This window comes from Canis lupus, chromosome 2 (assembly GCF_011100685.1).
Source record: "Canis lupus familiaris isolate Mischka breed German Shepherd chromosome 2, alternate assembly UU_Cfam_GSD_1.0, whole genome shotgun sequence".
NCBI lineage: Eukaryota > Metazoa > Chordata > Mammalia > Carnivora > Canidae > Canis > Canis lupus.
Genome location: NC_049223.1, coordinates 26,533,589 through 26,553,296, shown reverse-complemented (window position 1 = coordinate 26,553,296; position 19,708 = coordinate 26,533,589). Strand labels below are relative to the sequence as shown.

At 36.5% G+C, this 19,708-nt stretch overlaps 1 pseudogene; it reads left to right on the top strand.

The window, feature by feature from the left end:
- The first annotated feature begins 3,439 nt into the window (after window positions 1–3,439).
- On the top strand, window positions 3,440–3,586 carry LOC119870588 (annotated as a pseudogene).
- Window positions 3,587–19,708: the final 16,122 nt, after the last annotated feature.

The window sequence follows — 19,708 nt, the reverse complement described above, 5'->3', positions numbered from 1 at the left end:
AAAAAAAAACAAACTCAAGTCTTATACAATATCTGAAGATCTCACTGCTTCTGAGTTGTACTTTAATTAATTTTGAAAAGTAAAACCAAATTTGCAAAGGGGTGTTTGAGCTAGAAGCATCAAATAGTACCAGTGAATGGAATGCTTTTATTTGTCATTTCGATTCAATCCAAAAATTTTAGATTCTCTGTTGGAATGACCATGTTGTCATTCACCTTTTGGGTCTGAAATAAAGCTTTCTTTTATTTATTTATTTATTTTTTTTAGTGGGTGGGAGGAGGGGCAGAGAGAAAAGGAGAGAGAGAATCTCAGGCTGGATCCACGCTCAGCACAGAGCCCAACATGGGGCTTAATCTCAAGACCCTAAGATCAGGACTTAAGCTGAAATCAAGAGTCAGACTGAGTCACTCAGGCGCCCCTAAAATGTTCATTTAAAATAAACCCCGTGAGTGATAAGATCTTATTATCTTATTATCTTATCCTTAATCTTATAGATTTGGATTGTAGTCAGCCCCGTGTGACTCTGAGTGACACTAAGAGAGGATAGCATACATATGTTTGCTGTTTATTCAGCACCTGGCATATGTCTGTTATGTAGCAGGCACTCAAAAGATTTTCCTTGACCAACTACCTCAATGTATAAAAAAGCAGGAAACCATCATCTGATCTTGCCTTTCTCTGTAGACATAGAAGCCTCAGCCAAATATTGAAGAGAAACACCAAAAAGAGACAGCTTCAAATTTGAAAGGGATTGAACGGCACTTAGATTTGCATTCATAGCATCTGTCAGGAAGGAAGAGCTTTGCAAGAGTTTGCTGCGGAAGGCATCAGTAGTAAGTTTAGGTCTGCTGCTCCCTGTCAGAAATTGTTACCCAACTTCTGCTTTTGACTGAAGTTTGATGATACCTACTTGCTTCCACTAAGATTTTAAGCACACACGTAGGTAGTTTGTTTTGCTAGCACAGTGATGATGTAATATAATTCTTTCATGCTGAAAGGGGTCATTGGTACAAAATGTGGAGCAAGGCAGAGGTGGGCTTAGCATGCATCCAACCCTGCTAAACAGTGATCTGGGAACATTTGTCTTCAGCTTTCTTAGTGTATATGCTATCAGTGTTTGACATGGGGCATTCAGGTATGGGGGCTAGCCAAAGACATTTCGAGAAGAATAGTCACAGCCAGGCTAAAGCTCACTGGGTAGTTCTGGTTTACACTTAAGTTCATTGATTTACTCATTCACTCACTCACTCATCCATTCAAAGTTATTTATTGAGCCAGAATTTTAGAGCCAATATATCTTTGCCAGGCACTGCATAGTAATATTCAGGAAATTATAAGTTCAATGTCATTGCACTCAAGTTGCTGTAAGTCAGGCAAAGGAAATATCCCTGCTACTAGACGGAATTTCTCAGGACCATAAAAAAATGTATAAAAAAAGAGCTAAAGAAGTTTGGAAAAGTTGAGGGTGTTGCCTGGTATGTAGGGTTTATATGGAAATAAGTGTTTGATAATAATATATACACCAAAGATGTCCTCAACACACTATTGAAGGGCAAAGAGGACACTATCAATATACCTATTTCCTTCTTTCCATCCCTTCTGCACTGCACAAATCTGGAAAAGTATCTCTCAAGCTCATTAAACACTTACCTCCTAACTGTAGTTCAAAATAGTGTTCCATTCTGTACATGGAAAAAAATATGGTGAGGGAAATATCTAACTTTGCACATTTTTATAATCTCCCTTTACCACAATAATGGTTAATATCTGTCATTCATAATATCAATATATATTGCATGAAACATATCCTAGGGTGCTTGTGAATGCTATATATACTATACTTGGTGATGTTCTGTGTCAGAGCACCATGGCGCCCTTCGTTGGACAGGTGACTGGTAGATACTGAGGAACTATTATGTTCCTCATATGCAAGGCCTGATTTGGGCTCTCCCGGAAGAATGTGAGTGAGGTAAAAATCCGACTGCTGTTGACTCTACTAATCACATAATAACAGAGCATAGGAAGTTTTAAAGGTGCAATGTGATACTTGCAAATTGCTTCACAAAAGGCCAACTGTCTCTTTTGGGATTTAGGCCACTGTTTTAACAAGTTTGAGTAGATCTGCATTCCTAGTGCCCTGCCACAGAGTGCTAATCCCACTCTACCACTGAAAGGATATGCACTGCAGAAATTGCTATCAAAATGGGAAGGTACTATGTGTCTACAGGTTATCTTTATGTGGCTCACTGCACTGCCCAAGGGATGGGGAACTGGTAGATTTCTTAGAAGTCAGATGTATAAGGAAAAAAAGTGAAGGCCCAGACTGCCAGCTCAGGTGTGTCACAATATACTGGAGGACAGTACAAAGGAAAATTAAATATTCTTCACCACATGAAGAAGGAAATCTATACTGTCTCAAATTTCTACCATGTGTATAGGGCAGAGAATGAACAGCTAAGAGCCATGGCAAGTAATATATACCGTATAATTAAAGATGAGTTGTTATTTGTCCCAGTCACCTAACTTTAACTTTTGGTTTCATTCTTAGACCTTTCTGAGGGCATCTATTGTAAAGTCATAGAATATTAGATGTGGAACTGTCCAGTTTTCCCAGCATCATTTATTGAAGAGACAGTCTCTTCCCCACTGTATGTTCTTGCCTCCTTTGTTGTAGATTAATTGACCATATAAGCATGGGTTTATTTCTGGGCTCTCTATTCTTTACCATTGATCAGTTTGTTTTTGTGCCAGTATTACACTGTACCATACGATCCAATAATCCCACTACTAGGTATTTACCCAACGAAAACAGAAACACTAATTCAAAAGATAGATGCACCATTATGTTCATAGCAGCATTATTTGCAATAGCTAAGATAAGGCAGCAGCTCAAGTGCCCATCAATAGATGAATGGATAAAGAAGATGTGGTATATATATAATATATATATAAAATATATACAAAATATATAAAATATATATAAAATGCATATATATATATATATATATATATATATATATATATATATATAATGGAATATTATCCAGCTATAAGAAGAATGAAATCTTGCCATTTGGAATGACATGGGAGGACCTAGAGGGTACACTGCTAAGAGAAATAAATCAGTCAGAAGTAAATACCAAATGATTTCAATTATACATGGAATCTAGGAAACAAACAAATAAACAACCCCCCTCCCCTCAAAAAAGCAGACTCTAAATACAGAGAACAAACTGGTAGTTTCCAAAGAGAAGGTGGGTGGGGTAATGGTTGAAATAGGTAAAGGGATTAAGACGTATAAACTTTCAGTTATAAAATTAATATGTCACGGAGATGAAAAGTACAGCAAAGAGAATATAGTCAATAATATTGCAATAACATTGTGTGGTGACAGATAGTGACAACAGTCATTGAGATGAGCACTGAGTAATGTATGGAGAGCTTTGCGCAGTGGCAGTATCGTAGCCAATGAGGTTTATCTGAGGCGCGATTATTGCTAATTGAGTAATGTATGGAGTTGTTGAATCAATATGTGCACACTGGAAACTAATATAACATTGTATGTTAATTATACTTTAATTAAAAAAATTAGATCTGGAAGAGGCATTAGAGGTCACCCGGTGCAAAGGGTGGGTTAAGTCCTTTGAATGCAACTGGTCCCGTCTTTCTTTCTTTGTGAGAAATTTGGAAGCTCTCCACCAACAATCTGGGGCTTTTCTCTGGTGTTCTCTAGCCTCACAGATGCCATGCTTATTTCTGTTCTACTGCAGCTACACCACATAGATGGGGAGAGTCTCTGTGAGACCCTCTCTTAAATGGCTCCCCTGATTAGTCAGGCCCACCCAGGATAATCTCCCTCTTGATGAATACAAACGCCACTGTTTAGGGACTTTAATTATACATGAAAAGATCCTTTCCTTTTGCCATATAACACACTAACTGTAGAAGTTATGATGGTTAATTTTATGTGTCAATTTGAATGGGCCAAGGGATGCCCAGGTAGCTGATAAAACATTATTTCTGGGTGTGACCTTGGGAGTGTTTCTGGAAGAGATTAGCACTTGAATTGGTAGACTAAGTAAAGAAGATCTGCCTTCACCAATGTGGCTGGGCATCATCCAACCCATTGAGAGCCTAAATAGAACAAAAAGATAAGGAAAGTTGAAATTCTTTCTAGCGCTGGGATGTCCATTTTCTCCTGCCCTGGACATCAGAGCTCTTGGTTCTCAGTCCTTTGGATTCTGGGACTTAGATCATTGGCACCCATGGCTCTCAGGCTTTCAGACTTAGACTGAAAGATCCTGACTTTCCTTGTTCAGCAGCTTGCAGAAGGCAGGTTGTGGGGCTTCTCAGCCTTCTCCATAACTGTGTGAGACAACTCCAACCATCTAGATCTATGTTTACATTATTTATCTATGTATAATCTATCCTTTTGGTTGTGTTTATCTGGATGCTCTAATGCAGGAGTTATCTCTTACCATGTTCACAGGTCCTGGCCATGCTCCAGGGGAGGAGATTTATAGGGTGTGTATATCAGGGGAGGAAACCTAGAAGGCTGTCTTAGAATTCTACCTACCACACGACCCTAAGTCCTGTCCTTTCTGGTGGCATGTTAGTTCTGTACTCCTCTTCCATATGCACTCCCGTAGCTCAGCAGAAGCAACTGTATAAAGAACTCTCCCTTGGGGGACGCAGAAGTTGTAAGCTGATTCTTCTCTTGGTCATGTATATTCCCTGTCCTAGAGAAAAGTGATAAAATGAGAAAAAGTATTTCACTGCATTTGGGGACACCTGTTCTTGAGAATAGAGAAAAGACCATATTTAGATAAATGCCTGATTTAGACTTCAAAAGGGAAAAAGAAACTATAGCTTACTTGAGTCCAGGCACACTAAGGGATAAAATAATTTTGCATACGATCTTGTTTTATTTCACATGGATGATTGCATTGAGTTTAGTTGTCATTACATTTTACCTTTATTTGTTCCTTTTCATAGTGACTAAGCAAATGAGAGCATGTCAGAATGTCAACCTGGTAACCACATTTGGAGGTCAAACTCTTGACATTATTCAAAGTTCATGACCGATCCTCAGCAAGTTTCCCAGTAGAAACCTCCTGAACTCATGAAACTAATTCTTGAGAAATGTAAATGTTTTGTAAAATAGTTTTGGATTGTGTCATGGTTGTCAATGGCTCATGAAATTCATCCAGTATGGCTATTTTATAACATTCTCTGCTTCACCTGTTTCTGACTAAAATGGTTTGGGATGGTGTCACAGAGAGACCTGATACCTCTTAAAGCTGGGAAAACAATACATTCTCTTCAAATTGAGTGTATGGATAGACGAGATTAACTCTAACTTTCTTCTGAGACCAAGCACTTTATCTAGAATTATGCCCTTGCAAATACAAAACTGTTTGTATCCTGAAAGAAATTATAGTTGTGTCATGATGCTAAGCCATCTGGTGTGAGAAAAAAAAAAATCAGTCACTTGTCTGTTGAATATTCTATTTACTTAATATCAACTGGCTAAATATTGTTGGGTATCTTTATTTACATCTACAGCTGTATCTATCTATAGATCCAAAATGTCTTGTAGAAAAGCATTGCTTGGGTTGCTGTTTGGATGGCAACTAGCAGTTTCGTTGGGGCCAAGAAAATTTCAAGGAAAATAATGGCTCCTAATGCTCACATGTGGTCTCCCAAACATATTTTTTCCTTTATCAGCTAAGTCCATGATCACTGCCAGAAAAAGTGCTCTTTGCTGCCAAGGTAAAGTTCAACAAATGTAACTACTCTGCTCATTCTTTCCTTCGAGATTACACTGGTGGTAAAATATATGAAGGTAACATCTATTAATTCTCCAGCCTTAAAATAGTCAATTACCTACGTCCAAGATTAATACAGTTCTTTTTTTTTTTTTTTCAATGGAAAAGAACTTGGATTTTGTGACTGGGTCTGGCTGTCAGGGAAACAAAATAAATTATCAACAAAAATCCTAGCCCTCTGAATAAGATGCGTTTGTCTTTGTTAACTAGAATGGTGGCCTTGACAATACCTAAAACCTGGTCCCATGAATGACTAGACATTTCTTTATTGGCCAGGCACAGTTCTCAAAATTGTCACCATAAGAATAATGAACTTGGAGTTTTAAAGATTTATAAAATTCCCTCTGATATCCATAAAGGACTGTGGAATAATATTTTGAAAAATATTATATTTATCCATGCCATTTGAGTCACAAAATTTTTATTATTATAAAAGCGATATATGCTCAAGATACAATTTTCAAATTAGTAAGGTGCAAAATGAAAATTATGTTCCTTACTTCTCTGATTTCTCCAGCCCACTACCCGGAGGCAGCCATGGTTAACACATTTTGTGTTTATTTGAAGAAATAAAGGTTTCTCTCCTCTTTCTCTCTCTCCTTCTCTCTAATACACACAAATACCACACACATAAATAGGATCATATTTTTATAAGTCAAAACTCTTCGAAGAAGTTGTCCTTATTTACATTTGAATGTTTCACAAAATTAGATGTTACACAACACTAGGACTTCTCAATTTTATTCTATCCTGGTGGAGAATATATATTTATTCAGTACAAAAAAGGAAAATCACCTGAAGATACAATCTTCATGTTGATGTGTTACAAAGCACAACCGTAAAACTTCAAAGGTAAATAGTGCACACAGTTTAGTTCTCAAATCATCAGATCACTTAACCATCTCCACCTGTTTACAAATGTTGTTATCAATAATTGTAGTTTGCTAAAATTTTTAGAAGGTGAATTGTTTTGTTGCTCCACTACTTAAAGTTTTTCTAACCAATTTTGAACAAAATGCAACCAAAATTTAGATGATTCACTTACAAAAAGTTCAATGTAATTGTTGAACACTTATGTTGAATTATAAAGTGGTTCTTCAAAGAATTATATATTTTGAGAACCCTATGATGGTGGCAACAAAAAGATGAAGGGTTCCTAAATTGTGTGTGTGCGTGTGTGTGTGTTAAACATTGGCTTCATCAGAAAAAAAAATATGATAAAAATGCCTGTACATTTTAAGAAAAATAGCTTACATTTCATTTGGTAGATATCAACAGTCTACAGATTTCTTATTAGTACGGACATTACTGTTACCATGATTCTATACTCCACCTAAAACTGTATTTGTGTTATTATCACCTTAAAAACAAAAACTTGATCTTTAGTGTTGAGACTTTCAACTGAATTTAAGATACCATTTATAATAATATCTTATTTTGTGCCATAAATAAAATAAAATTCCATCTATATATGGGATAAAAACTTAAAATACTTGTGGAAGTAACTTCTTTTTTTTTAATTTTTATTTATTTATGATAGTCACATAGAGAGAGAGAGAGAGAGAGGCAGAGACATAGGCAGAGGGAGAAGTAGGCTCCATGCACCGGGAGCCGACGTGGGATTTGATCCCGGGTCTCCAGGATAGCGCCCTGGGCCAAAGGGCAGGCTAAACCGCTATGCCACCCAGGGATCCCAGTAACTTCTTTTTGAAACACATGATGACATCGACATAAAACTTCTGTCATTTGAGTTCTTCAGATGTCTTTTTAGTTTTCTTTGCAAACAGAGCCAAAATATTAGCAGTTATCCTATTTGGATGTGTACAAGAAAATGCAGAATTCAAAATAAGCAAAATTAATTTAGAAAAATAGCTGTTTGATCTAAACGAAAGTCATGTTCAGAAGGATATACACATTATTATCTCAGTTATGGGAGTCAATAAATTCCACCACCACTCCTTTTAAAGCTAGTTTGAATTGTATTTTAATCTTTTGAGGCCAACAGAAACTTGTCTAATATCAAATATTTTGATGTACAGTTGATCCTTGAACAACATGGGTTTGAACTGTCCAGGTCCACTTATACTAGGGTTTTAAAAATAGATAGAGTACAGTAAATGTATTTTTTCTTCCTTATAATTTGTTTTTAAAGATTCTATTTATTTGTTTGACAGAGATAGAGAGCAAGAGAGCACAAGCAGGGGGAGTGGCAGGGGGAAAGAGAGAAAAAGGCTCCCCGCTGAGCCAGGAGCCCAATTGAGGTGCTCCATAGGACCCTGGGATCATGACCTGAGCTGAAGGAGAGACTTAATTACTGAGCTACACAATGCCCCTCCTTATAATTTTCTTAATAACCTTTTCTCTAGCTTACTTTATTGTAAGAATACAGTTTATAATACACATAACACAAATTATGTGTTGATCAACTGTTTATGTTATCAGTAAGGCTTCCAGTCAACAGAAGATTATCAGTACTTAAGTTTTGGAGGAATTAAAAGTTACATGTAGATTATTGACTGCACAGGGGTGGGCACTCCTAATCCCTACATTGTTCAAGGGTCTACTGCAGTTCATATTAAAATAATCAGGTCACTTAGTTTGTATCTATGGTAAAACTATTATGCCCTTCCCTTAGGTAGGAGGAAGTGAGAGGGGATGTTATGTGTGTTTGGGGAGGAGTAGATGGGAGAGGTGATAAATTCAATTATGTGATAGTTCTCTGAGCTACAGGAAGGGTAAGTGATAAAACTTACACTTTCTTGGTCTTATTTTTATCCTAAAAAAAAAGTTTCAATAATGCAGTACCACGTATTTGAATTGAGAATGGGATGTTTTTGAAACATAAATTAGAGAAAAATAACAGCAAATAAGATGTCCTCCCAAAAGAAATGAATGTAATCCATAACAATGAGAAGAATTAGAAGAGTATTAGTGGTTTTCAGTTAAGACCTACGGTTACTATATGTGGCTACGGTTACTATATGTGGGAAAACAATGATGAGGTTTTCGTTTGTTTGTTTTGTTTTGTTTTTAACTTAACTACTGGAAGAGTAAAGCAGTGTGCTTGGCTTTTAGAAAACATTCTCTTAGAAAATGGAAAACAAAGTGCATGAGGGGGCTCCTTGTGAGTGAAGAGCAACCTTCTCCATTAAAAGGCCTGTAGAAAAGGAGCTATAATAGTGACAGGTATTTTAAAAATTTTATTACCTTATTTCTGTGATATTTTAAATAAGGAAATTTTAGAAGCAACATAAATGTTTTATGAAAGGAAACCATTCCGTAAATTATAGTACCCCCAAAGTACCAGAATACTAAATTTCATTTTTCAGAAGAAAACTGAATGAAACATCAATAGTATATAATAAAATGTCAAGTAAAGGGATCCCTGGGTGGCACAGCGGTTTAGCGCCTGCCTTTGGCCCAGGGCGCGATCCTGGAGACCCAGGATCGAATCCCATTTCGGGCTCCTGGTGCATGGAGCCTGCTTCTCCCTCTGCCTGTGTCTCTGCCTCTCTCTCTCTCTCTCTCTCTCTCTGTGTGTGACTATAATAAATAAATAAATAAATAAATAAATAAATAAATATTAAAAAAAAATAAAATGTCAAGTAAAAAGAATTAGGTCCAAAATGTGTAAGTACCTTTGATTCTTTTTTTAAAGCAAGATTTTATTTATTTATTTATTTATTTATTTATTTATTTATTTATTTATTTGAGAGAGAGAGAGAATATAGTAGGGGCAGAAAGGGATGGGGACAAGTAGACTCTGTGCTGAGTGTGGAGCCCTCCATGTGGTTCCATCTCACAACCCTGAGATCATGACCTGAGCTGAAATCAACAGTCAGTCATTCAACCCACTGAGCCATCCAGGCACCCCATAAGTACCTTTGATTCTAATGAAAAATATATGTCAATATGTTACAAGACTCTCTCTGAAAAATGAGATTATGGGCGATTTTTGTCTTCCTGATTATCATTTTTATATATTCCACATTTTCTGCGATAATGAGAAAAACAGATATTTATAATTTATCTCATGAAGTTTCAATGTCTCCAAGGAAGAGTATTTAATGATCTTCAGAGCTCATTCCAAATGTTTTATGATAGTTCTAATTCCATCGGCTGACTAGACTATCTTTAAATGTAAAATGTAGTGATAAACAGACCATGCTGAGGATTACTCTGGCTAAAAATGATTGTTCTCTGTGTTACCTAGCACTTCGCTTCTCAGTGTGGTTCAGGGACCAATGGCATTGGCTTCATTTTGGGGCAGGGTGGGGGTGAGGATCTCTGTTAGAAAGGCCAAAACTCTGGTCCCACCTTAGACCTATTAAATTAGAATCTGCATCTTAATAAGATCCCCAGGTGATTCATGGAACATTATGGTCTGAGACCACTGATGTAGAACTTTCGGTTGTGGGAATTTTAGTTGGTTTGTTTTATGCTGCCCTTGGGGTTGCATTGTTGGGGCAGGCACTGTAACTCAGAGCCATTTCAATTGCTTGTATCCATTAGTGAAGATTTTTTTTTAAATGGCTATCATTTCTCAATTATTTTTCTATGTTAAGAACTATGCCCAATTGAAAGTTCATAATTTTGGATTGTACAGCTTGGAATGTTACTGGAGAAGAATCTTTCTTGTCATTTACAGTGTTCATTCCAAAATGTCTTTTCTCTTTTGAGTTCTATTGTGCTAAATTTAAAAAAACTTCATTGAAGACAAAGCAAAGCAACAAAACCAATTGCAACATTACTTTGCTTCTGAGCTAGTGAGCCAGCTAGTCACAGAGGCTGAAATTCCTGTTGTGCTGTCTTCATGATTTTGTTTGTACTGAGGCATGGCTTTTTTGTTTTTTCATTCTGTTTTGTTTTGTTTTTGCCCCAACCTGAACACAAGGTTGGGTTATATTGGCAGTTGGCATAATAGCTAATTACACCCCTATTTGGCCAAGGATGTGGGTTGAAGAATAAATCAAGGTGTTGATGGTTCAGTTCATGCCACTCCTGGTTATTAGATGTGTGTCACTGAGCAAAGTTCTGATCAAAGCTGGTGGCGAGGCAGCGAGGGGTCACAGAGCGTGCCCATGCCTAATTGCTGGGCTGCGTACTAAAGGAAGTTGGTAATAAAAGGCCATTAACGACCAGCCTTTCCGATCAGTGAAGCAAAAATACAGAGAAATTATATTTATCAACTGACCATTTGAAGGAAAAGCCTCAGTGTAAATGTTTTTTCCTCCTCTTCCAATTCCTTGCCTCAAGAAGTGAAAGAAAACCACAGGATATGCAATCAATCCAACCGTAGATAGTATAGCATCCACAAAATGTACTCTTTAGAGGATAAAGGGAAAGGGTATTGTTAAAGGTTTCTTCCCTGAAGCATCATGTACAATTCATCTAAGTTTTTGAGAACACGAATTCGTTAAGGAAAGATTGCTGCTGTACAAGACACACAGTTGTAGAAGTTTACTCTGTAAATCCACTCTCACAAAGCGTTTATAAAGTGTGCAGTATCTCCATAAGAGCTCTCTCCTGCTCTTTCTCATCAACAGTCTTCCCTCCACTGGTACCCTTTCCCTTCTGATGCCCCTCAAACTTTGGGGAGAAAAAGCAGATTGAGTCTTTGTGTTTACTATCACAGTTATTACATGCAAGGTCACCTAATATTGCAGCTATAAACTCAACTCTGTATGTAGGCAGCAGAGCAGTGGTGCTGAGCTGCACGTGGAGCCTTACCAGCTCTTATAGCAGCCTGATTAAATGTTGGCTGTCATTTCACCCTTCGACACAAGTAAATAATGATCCAAGTCATAATGGACTCATTGGTTAGCCTTATTAAATAAGCTGCACAAATTATAGTTGCTATTTTCATCTCAATGTTTATTAGGGCATTATAATAGGGTTTATGCAATGGATTAAAATGATAGGAGCAATGTCCACAATAGCCAAATAGCCTCGGTGTCCATCGAAAGATGAATGGATAAAGAAGCTGTGGTCTATGTATACAGTGGAATATTCCGCAGCCATTAGAAACGACAAATACCCACCATTTGCTTCAACGTGGATGGAACTGGAGGGTATTATGCTGAGTGAAATAAGTCAATCGGAGAAGGACAAACATAATATGGTCTCATTCATTTGGGGAATATAAATAATAGTGAAGGGGAATGAAAGGGAAGGGAAAAGAAATGGGTACGAAATATCAGAAAGGGAGACAGAACATGAAGACTCCTAACTCTGGGAAACGAACTAGGGGTGGTGGAAGGGGAGGAGGGCGGGGAGTGGGGGTGAATGGGTGATGGGCACTGAGGGGTCACTTGACGGGATGAGCACTGGGTGTTATTCTGTATGTTGGCAAATTGAACTCCAATAAAATATAAATTTATTATTAAAAAAAAAGGATAGGGACTCTTCCTAAGGAGAAAACGAAAATCAAAACCCCATACATACCAAATTTTGTTTTGCACTTTAGGGCTTCATTGTCTGACCTCCTAATGCTCTTCTGTGAATGTCTAGGGGTCCATGAAACACAAGTAAACAACCACTCAATTAAAAGCAAAGGGAGCTTGAACTTAGGACGCTAGGAGAAGTGCCTGCAGATATATTTTCCCGTTCATATCGCTCCATTTTTAATAACTTAGTTTTTGACAATTATTATCACTTACAAATAAGTAATCACTTTATATTGATTTTCATCTACCTTAACACTTAGTCTCTTTCTCCAGAGTATCACAGGATTTTGACATTAGTAGAATTACCAACATTGAACAAACTGGAAAATTTTGCTTTAACTGCAATCCTACTTTGATTTCACAGAGATGATTTATTACAGGACATTTAACTGATGGCACCTGTGTCCTAAAAGTTAAAGCATTGTTAAATAATGAAAACAGTTTGACATAGACACATACACAATCTTCTGTATAACCCCAAACACTTCTTCATCCCTTTCTGCATTAATTTTTTGTTGTTGTTAGTTTTGAGCATTTACGTGGCAATACATATTGGTAGGTACACTGAAAGGTTATTCTCTAATTGGGAAATAAGCTGGCATTCTCACCACATGAGACTCTGTAGAAAGTAAGGAACTTTCTATCTAATGAACACACTGGAATATCACTAGCTGCTTCAAAATATGTTGTTATTAAGAAGAGAGCAATCAAAAAAAAAAAAAAAGGGGGGAGAGAGAGAGAGAGCAATCAGACTCAACTTGCTGGTAGCTCTTCTCTTGCCTTGCTCTCAACGTCCCCTACCTGTCTTTCCCCAATCTCAAATTAGAAAGAAAAAAACAAAAAGCACCAAAAAAAAAAAAAAAAGAAAAAAGAAATCAGAAAATGATCTCATCTTTGGTATTTCTTAAGTATTTTACTCATCCCTTCTAAGAATGCTGGCTATATTTAAACATTTGTATAAATGAACGAAGAAGTTCTCACTTTGATCCAGGAAGAATTTCTGATGACAGCATATACAGATGTTTAATTTTTCAAAAGGACTAGATTATAGATTTTTGCATAAGGTGTTCTTTCTTTAAAAATATCGACAGTTAAAAATATATCGACAGTTAATTCAAAATTTTATATAACATTAAGTTAGCCAATTAAAACACTCGGATAGTTTGAATTTGGCTGGAGTGTCACTGTTTAGTCTTGTTCTTTAAGCTGTTACTAAACAAGACAACAGGGATAGAAATAACTATGTGTCTTCCTTTTCTTTCTTGCTGTTACCAGGTACTGTGATAATCACTTCCATTCTATCACCAAAGCATGAACTTGAACAATGTTTTCATAAAGTATCCACGTGATAATTAAGTAATATAGAACCGAGATCAAAATGTTCCCATATTATCTTCCTTACAGTTTATGGAGACAGAATGTAATATGTGGTTGTGTATATGAGTGTGGTGGAGAGTTGGAAGATATTGAGCAAGTCTTGAGTCTTTATTGAGCAGGAGCTACATTTAGCAAGAATCTATACTGACCCTGTAAGTTTTGGAGGATTACCAAGATGGTGGCCAAGGCAGTAATTTAGTGTTTGACCCACACTTTGGTTATTTGTGGAAATATGTTCACTGTCTTTTCCTGGAAAGAATGTACCTTTATTCTCATTTTCTTTAGTGGTGTGTCTCATCTCTTGTACAAAAGGAATTTAATAATCAAAATTAAAAACTTCCTTTAGGGTTTTGGATGATGGTGTTCAGTATTCTTCTGAGAGTTGTGGAACTTATGATGTAAAATAGATTCCAACAGAGTCAGAGGTGAGGCATCTGTATCTAATTGACATAAAGACTGTCAACCAATGATTGAAAACGATGTTTAAATTTTAGGTAGTGGGGCAAGTTTTGAGTATTTTAAAAGATGACAAAAATGGTTCTTTTGTACATTTTATACTTTCCAAATATAGAGCTTTGATGTACATAAAGGAATAAATTAATCAATTTTAGTTAGGCATTTTATTAACCAAACAGTGATGAACTCACAAAATATATTACATTTTTTTCCCAGTTTTTTTGTTAGGAAATAATATGATCTTTCGAATAGGGTAATGAAAGAAATTAAAATAGTGGCAACCAAACATACAAGTCAGTAATTTAAAGTTTCTCTTTTTCTAGCTTGCTCACTTGCAGATAATCATTACTGATCTGTGATGACCAGAAACAAATTGCCTGAGAGCAATTTGGAATGTGTAGAGTTTTGGAGCTACACTGAGCAGGCTTCAGACCAATGCTCTGCCCTTTACTAGCTGTATGGTTCTGAGCAAGACGTTTAAATTTAGTGGGTCTTGGTTCCTTCGTCTAGAAAAGAGAGACAAATTCTATCACCTCACAGAGTCATGGTGAACAGTAGAAACAGTTTGCATGGCTGAAAATATTAGTCATGATCTATTATTCATGAGAGTCATCTCTATTATGGTTATGCTTAGGATTTAGGAAATGTACCTTGGGAGGCCCATCAAATACTTTTTAGGATTTAATGTATTGGATCTGACCAGTGCCCCTTTTCAATGGCTTTCAAATTTTAGAGCTTTCTAAGAGTAATTTTTTTGGGCACCTGGGTAGCTCAGTTGGTTAAGCATCTGCCTTCAGCTCAGGTTATAATTCCAGGGAATTATAGAATTATAATCAAGCCCCATGTTGGACTCCCTGCTCAGAGGGGAGTCTGCTTTTTCCTCTCCCTCTGCCACTCCCCTACTTGTGCTCTCTTCCTTTTTCTCTCTGTTAAACCAATAAATAAAATCTTTAAAAAAAGAAAATAACTTTTAAAAATGAAAGATAAGGTTTGGGGGTGTTTTTATTTCTTGATTGTATTGATGTTTTTCTTTTGCTATGTAATTTTTGTGTTTTACTATTATGTCTTAGGTTTTTATAGCTTTTTTAGAAAAAGTAAAAACTGTACAAGTAGTGAGATTAAAAAAAAAATAAAATCAAGCTCCTGATTGTAAACACACTCAGAGTAGAAAGAGATTACAATCTTTATTTTACTGTTTCACAGATGACTTACAAGAAGCTTACATTATTGAGGAAGCCAACATGGTAGAAAATAACCTCTTGACATTCTCTCAAAAATGAAAAGGTTGGTTTGTATCCTATTGGAAAATATTTAAATTGTGATCTCTCCAAATCCATACTATTTTTACTTTCCACACAGTAGTGGGTGTATTAAGAACTTTCCACATAGTGTGATTTCAGTAAAATTGTGTCAAATATTTATGTTTATATTCGATTGGTCAAAGGGGGGATACTTGCTCATGTACTGAGAAGTTACTTGCTAATTTGAAAAGATTATATATGTATAATCTTTTTATATATAAAAAGCACATATATACATATATATACATATATATGCTTTTTACTTAAGTGGTAAGCAGAGCAATAAAGTTCAAATGTGCAAATTACAAAGCCTATTATAATTTCAGAACAATCTGATTTAAATAAAGGGAATTAGAGATAATTTTCTAGTTCTACAAATTGGTATACCTGTATTTCATTTCCCACATATCTAATTGACATTTCTACGTATGCTACTCATGTTCTATCTCCACACTTGACAACGTGTAGTAAGTTACATTTTGGTTGTTATTTGTATGCAACTTTGGGGTTAAAGTTTGACCTTGATTTCTCACAGATGAACCCCCAGAGAATTTTTCTATCAGAGGGGCAGCATCATTTTGGCCCTGGAGCAACCTCAAAGTATGTGTGTTTTATTATAGCATGAAAAGTATGTCTTTATGCTCCAAGAATACATATTTTGACAATCTCAGAGGTAAAGATGAATTGCTTATCTTCATTCTTCAGAGACTACAACATTTCAGAGAAAATGAACGGAGTGATAGTAAATTTCTTAATTTTGGCTATCGTTACAATCAATTCAGTTGATTATGTGGCAGCTTGCATTGACTTATCAAGGAGGCACCTGAAGAAGTAAAATTCTCTATTTATTTTAAATTGAACTGATAGATATAGCTTTGAGTTATCCTAGAATTGCTTTTTTTTAATTGCTACCCAAATGAGTGCCGTTAATACCTATGATCTTTTTTTATGAATTCACAGGTATTAATGGATAATTAGAATGTCCAATTCTGCTGATAAACTTTAAAAAATCTTTCTACCATGAATTTTCAATAATAGAAATGAAGAAGGAAAGAAGAAAAAAAGGAAAGAAGGAAGGAATGAAGAAAAGAAGGAAGGGAGGACAGACTGGCTTTATTTTAATTATTCAGTCACACATTATTATTAGAAGGCATTTCATTTTAAATAAAAATTCACTTACATTAACTGGAGACACACACACAAGGGTTTGAAAGGAAGGAAACAGGGCAATTTGGGCAGGTTCCTGCTGCTAATTTGCATCATTTCCCAGCTTTTACAGGTTTCCAATGATCTATTATTATTATTATTCTCAAATAAATAAGTCAAGAAAAGCATTTTCCTGGAAATGAATGTTTATTCTTGAAGCATTATAGTATATTGAAGAATTCTCATAGTCTATGTCAGAAATGCTCTCAAGTAACACAGATAAATAGATTCATGTGTATCATGAATTTTACTTTATAGTTAATAGCTGTAGCTGCTGTCTCCTGGCTATTCAATAGACTGGTGTGTGTGTGTGTGTGTGTGTGTGTGTGTGTGTGTGTGTTTTAAATATCAATTGGGTGTGGGCCTAGCTCAGCTTGTGGGAAGGTAAGGTGGGTAGAATAAGACACATTTAATTCAGGTTTAGGACAGGTTTAATTCAGTACCTGAGCCCAAAATGTGAGGCGCTAAAAAAGAAAGGAAAATGAATCAGTAAAAGGTTTCAAAAACCAAATTAACTAAGGCCAGGAGCAGGTAACAGCTAGTTAATAGAAGAACTAACAAACATTATTTTTCTTCTTTTTTAAAAAAGATTGTGTTTATTTATTTTAGAGAGAGAGAGAGAGAGAACGAGCACAAACAGAGGGAGTGGCAGAAAGTGGAGTCCTTGCTGAGCAGGGAGCCTGATGTGGGCTCCATCCCAGGACCCCAGGATCATGACCGGAGCTGAAGGCAGAGGTTTTATTGACTGAGCCCCCCATTTGTCCCCAGAAGATCTACCAAACATTTCTGAGGGGATCTCCAGGGAGCATTATTCCTGAGGTGTCAGGACCCTGCAGAAAGTGAGTCTCTTTTCCATTCCTCACTTGAGGCAAGTCCTAAGGTAACTAGTCAGGAAAGATCTTTCTTCTTCATTGCCCAAGAGACCTGAGAGGGGGACTCAGGGCTGGGTTTGCAGGAGAACTTAAGAAGCCCGTCAAAAAAGGGAGAGTGAGGTTGAGAAGAGGCAAACTCAGGACGGGAAGTGGGGGAAAGACATAAAACCTCAAGTACACATTTAGCTTTATTTCATTTTTTTTTCATTTAGCTTTATTTCAGAAATGATTGATATGGATTCTGTTTCCTATGATATTCTCATATATCCCCATAATGTGCCTGCCAGAGGCTCCAATTGCTCCCATTGGAGCTAGTTTTCGGATCTGCCTTTTGCAATGTCTTACTGTGGCAAAATGGTACATAGGAGTGGAGGGGTAAAAACTCTTCTCAAAGTCAGAGTTTTAAGAAACACATCTATCTGCCTGGCAACCTGGCAGCAGCAGAAATGACAAGTGGCAAGAAAGGTGTTTTTTTTTTCCTCCCTCCTGGGGTACCCATGACTTTTTTTTTTTTTTTAGAACAATAGCTTAATTTAGCAAAACTAAAGGATATGTATGGTTAAATTAATGATTTAGTTTACATTCTATGACTAGTGCTTTCTGTGGCCAATTTTATGGGGTTTATTTATTTTTTTTAGGGCTTAGAAACTGTGGGGATGTCTGTGATTTACAGTACCAATTAAGTTCGTTTAAGTGGGGCACATAGGTGCCTCAGTCAGTTAAGCAACAGACCCTTGATTTCAGTTCAGATCATGATCTCAGGGTCCCGAGATTGAGCCCCGTGTGGGGCTCCATGCTCAGGGCAGCGTCTGTTTGAGATTCTCTTTCATTCTCTCTCTCCCCTTCCCTCTTCCTCTTCCCCTGCTTTTGCATTCACATGCAATCTCTCTTTTCTATTAAAAAGAAAGTTTGTTAAAGTAATATTGGGATGCAGTCTGACTTTTTACTGGTAAATAACCCTTGTTATTCACTTTGTGTAGCATCTCTGGGCTTTAGTTTCTCATTTGTAAAATGGCAATAATATTTACTTTATGGAAGTGCAGTAAGGAATTATGAGATAAGCAGAGTATCTTAATTTCTGGTATAGGATAGATAGATGATAAATGGTGCTAATTGTTATTGTCAAGGTTGAGTAAATAGTAAGTGATTTTTTCCCCCATTCATCCCTTGTACTCAGAAATGAAATTCTTCAATTAAGGATAATGGATACTCTATCTGGATATAATTTAGAAGCTGATCTATAACAGAACATGATGTTATTCTGAATTTCACATTTTTTTTTTAATAAAGGACAAACAGGTCAGACAAAGTAGACCCAGCCTGCTGATGACGTTCACAGTTGGCCATTTATTTAGAAATTATGTGGGACTAGAACAATGTTACAATATACTTCATGTTTGAAGTATATGGAAAACAACAAGACAGACTTTAATAAATGGAATATGGAATTTGGAAACCATTTTGAAAAAAGAAAAAAACAATTGTCCAGAAGCACAACGTCTTGATCTTTATTACAATGGGAATAAAATTCAGCTCAAATTTTCCTTGTGTACCCCCCCCCCCAAAAAAAAACATACTGACAGACTCTTCCAAAAAATAACTGAAAATTATAGTTATTTTGTGAAGTAGTCAAAGAACTTCTCCTTGAACTATTTTACCATTGCATTTAGCTCTGGCTACAAACTCATTCTGCTCTTCTTTCTGTAATACTGTCAAATAGCATTTAGCTGAGATGTCTATGGATTATGTGCATGTGGAGTGTAGAATGTTCTGCTGGCTTGGATTATTCTCCCGTTCCTGAGATACCTGACTTTTGGAAGGAGAACACACTATAGCACTCTTCCTGCCTTTGCTTCAAGCCATGAGCTAAGAACTTGAGAACCCAGTTTCACTTCTTTGGGTGGCTCCTGCTCACAATCACTCAGTACAGGGGCTTACAGGCAACAGATGACCAAACATATGTGTTGAACTGAATTGAGACTGTGAGAAAAGTGCCTGAGGCAATAATTCAGTGCTACTTAAAAATATTCATGTTGACGCAGCTTTAAGAATTGCAGGTTCTCACAGTGATAGAATTTTCCCTTGGAGAACTCAGGCCCTGGAAGAATTGGAACAAGTGCAAATTTTACAAGCTGTGTGGCCTTGGGCAAGTTTCTTAAACTTGCTAAATCCAGTTTCCTCATCTATATAAAACCTGAAAAATAGTATTACCCAAGTCATGG